This window comes from Anastrepha obliqua, chromosome 2, assembly GCF_027943255.1.
Source record: "Anastrepha obliqua isolate idAnaObli1 chromosome 2, idAnaObli1_1.0, whole genome shotgun sequence".
Classification (NCBI taxonomy): domain Eukaryota; kingdom Metazoa; phylum Arthropoda; class Insecta; order Diptera; family Tephritidae; genus Anastrepha; species Anastrepha obliqua.
In genome coordinates, this window is record NC_072893.1 from 104,412,814 (window position 1) to 104,416,377 (window position 3,564).

Here is a 3,564-nt window from a genome sequence, read left to right on the forward strand (position 1 = left end):
GAAGCCTGTGCAAAAGATCCGTGTTAGTTACAGTTCTTGAGTGCTTTCTGGTATTGTCACGTCTGAATTGTTTACTAATTTATTACATGATTCAGCTGCCTCCTCTGATAATTCTCCAATTGATAATAAACAATGATCGATCACCTCCGACCCATGAATGAGCACTTTATGAACTGATGCAGATAAATTATAGCATGAATATTTACTAACTAGAATTTTAGCAGTGTCTAGTGCGTATAATTTGAACTTATTCAAATTAATTTTAAAACCAGATGAAAGACATTGTAGGAGATAACTACATCTGTCTATAACGTGTTTGCCTATTCCAATTACTGTACTTGGCAATCAGCCTTGTTTTTGATCTTTGCACTTTTTTCCAGTATCGAGAAATCCGTGAACAGATCCAAGAAACACGATTTTCAACGTCTTCTAACGTTAAATTCTCGGAGTTTGGTAAAGCTTGAATTATGTTCTTCAGTACGTGGCGACATCTATCAACATCATTTTTAATGCTATTGTAACATAACCACGTGCCCAGAATATGCATGCGCGTAAATGAACACTTCAAATTTACACCTAAAACAAAAAAAATCTTTTTTAGCAATCTTGGTAGAATCACATTTTTCAAAATCCTACACATAGGTACAGATTAGACCCTATATCAAGCGCAATCGCAGGTCATCGCAGCTGAAAAATATTTTTCCTTAAAGAGGACATACGTAAGAATATTTTAATGTATGTTTCATTTGTGCAGATTCGGGCAAACTTAGTTAAAACTTTACAAACTTCTTATAAATTAAAAAATTAACGGCAAATTTTAAAGTACGTATTTCGTACGGTCTGAAAACCTATTAAATAATAATTAAGAAAGAAAAAACGTTTAACATGTCGTACATACCTTCAACTTAAATTTTCATTGTGCAACAGGTCATAAACACAGTAATGCTTAGAAAAATAGCACTTCCCGGAACTGCGTAAGTACGGAGCGGAGACCACGCTAAGTATCACTTTTCAAATTCTCTTACTTTGGAGGCACAATTATAAGTGAATTGTTTGTGCAGTTGAAATTTTTTCTGTACTCTAAGTTACTATGACTAATGAACTAACATTTAGCTAAATATTGTTGCATAATTTTAACATGACTATTTTCATCCAATGTCCTATGGCGGAACCACTGTGCGACGTTCTCTCTGTGGATTGCGAATGGCAGTCACGCACCAACTCATTCGGCTACGGCGGCCGCCGATTAGAAATAGGAAAAAAATGGATGCAGTTTAAAATTGAAATGAAATACAAATCCAAAAATTGTATTGTACATAAGTATGCATATACATACATACACATACACAAATATATTTGTATCTTTATTTTGTTTCTAGAAAACATCAAGGAAATATTGCAGGTCGCTTTATTTTACCTTACCTATTGCTGTCTTGGGCAATTGACGAAAACTTTTAGTTTTCGTTTGAAATATGTCAAGGTGTTGTGAAGTATGCAACAAACCAGGAACTAATTACAAGCGAACGCTCGATTTTTTTGCTTTTAAAGCGCAATCTAAGATCCTTTAGGCTACCAAACTTGTATTTTAAGCTGCCGAAACAATGCTCAACCTCGCTCTATAACTACTGAGCCGCAATTAAATTTTTTGAAGTGAAAACTTCTTTAGAATCGTTGGGAGTGATTTGAGGAAAAGTGAAACGAAAAAGCGACCCTCTTGGCTACGAAGCGTTATATTAATATATATGTTGATATAAACGTATTGCAGTACCGCCGGGATTTCGGCCTTGAATAAATAGAAGAAGAAACATACTAATACATTTAGGTTTGGCGGGAAGAGCCATAAATTTTTATATGAATACATGTAGACGAAAATGGAATTTGTTTTTTTTTTTTTTTTAAATTTGCATTGTAGGACATTTCTGATTATTTATTGAAAATACTTTTTGGTTTAGATACTGAAAGTCAGTTTAAGTGAATCGGTATAAATATTTCGTACATTAATTTTTGTGAGCGTGTAATTCTCAAAAGGTTTATTAGAAAATCTATTGAAGTAGGTAGTTGTGGTATTTGTTCGTATCAGCTTAACATCTGATAGATCCTCCGTCGGAGGACAACAAATGTTAAACTGATTTTTGGAAATGGGCGGAGTGTTTTAGGGGCTTGCTCCACCTCTGCCACGGGTTGACCCGGTATTGCAGTACCGCCGGGATTTCGGCCTTGAATAAATACAAGAAGAAATATACAAATACATTTAGCTTTGGTGGGAAGAGACATAAATTTTTATATGAATACAAGTAGACGAAAATGGAAGAAATTTGTAAGTCTGTTTCTTTGGTCCGTTTGGGTATTTTTTTTGACAGCATCGAAACCAAAGCATTTGTATCATATTTTATCTATCATAAGCCACTCGTATCATTTGTTGAAATTGAAAACATTGAGGATGAATAATAATAAAATGAAGAAAATAAAATATGAACTTTATAGCAATATTATAATGAACCTATAATTATCCCGCTCCTAATGCTGCTTTCGTCTCATTCTCTCTCAGTTTGTTTTACGGAAGGTTTCACTTCTATCGCGTCTAACCGTTAGACGCGTATTTTTTTTCATCTTGAATTGTTCATCTGCTGTGAGTTGTTTTCAAATGGAGTGATACCTCGTTGACTTAATGGATAGGCCGAGTCTGCCGCTATCCATTGGTTACCAGCGAAATATTTTTCTTTCCCTCTGCAGAGCACAGTTTCGAAAAATTAGGGCGCGCTACTACAGCGTTACGGATTCGTAATCTACAGTCGTATACAATCTGCGCTTTGACCGAATAAAAGCTTTACCTGGCCATTCAAAAAACTAATTTTTTATTTTTAACACGGCTTTATAAACACGGTTTATTTTCACGGCCTCCGTCTAGAACCATTTGCTAAGTATTAAGCTGAGCAACGCACTCTTTGTTGCAAATATTGGCTAATCTAGCAACGCTTGCTAGAAACAGTGAATACCCCTACTATAATGAGAAGCTTTAGTACTGTGACTAGAACTGTATTAGTACTGCAAAAATGGGGCTGGGTAGTTTTGTGTTTAAGTGTGAACATTTCTATATTATTTCTTAATAATATTGGGTAGTCGAAAAAGTCTTTTCGTATTTTGTCAATAGATGTCGTTGGAGTCGTCTGTCTCCACTGCTACCAATCACATTGTGTCACATCATATGGTGTTAGAAAGGTGACATTTTAAGCTTCATTTAACCAAAAAAAATTAAATTCGGAGAAGTTGAAAAAAAGTTATAGCTGTTCAAAAATGAGTGAAAATAATGAAGAAATTCGCTATATTTTGAAATTTTTGTATAAAAAAGGGAAGAATGCCCCGCAAGCCACCAATGAAATCTGTGAAGTTTACGGAGACGATGCTGTATCAGTTCGTGTAGCACAACAATGGTTCGCTCGCTTCCGTTCTGGGAATTTCGATGTGAAAGATGCACCTCGCTCCGGTCGACCTATCGTTGAAAAACTCGATGAAATTATGGAAAAGATTGACCAGAACCGTCATATAAGCTGGCATGACATCGCC

General features: G+C 35.3%; 1 pseudogene; it reads left to right on the forward strand.

The window, feature by feature from the left end:
* Positions 1-2,038: 2,038 nt before the first annotated feature.
* Positions 2,039-2,225, forward strand: LOC129239854 (U2 spliceosomal RNA; annotated as a pseudogene).
* Positions 2,226-3,564: the final 1,339 nt, after the last annotated feature.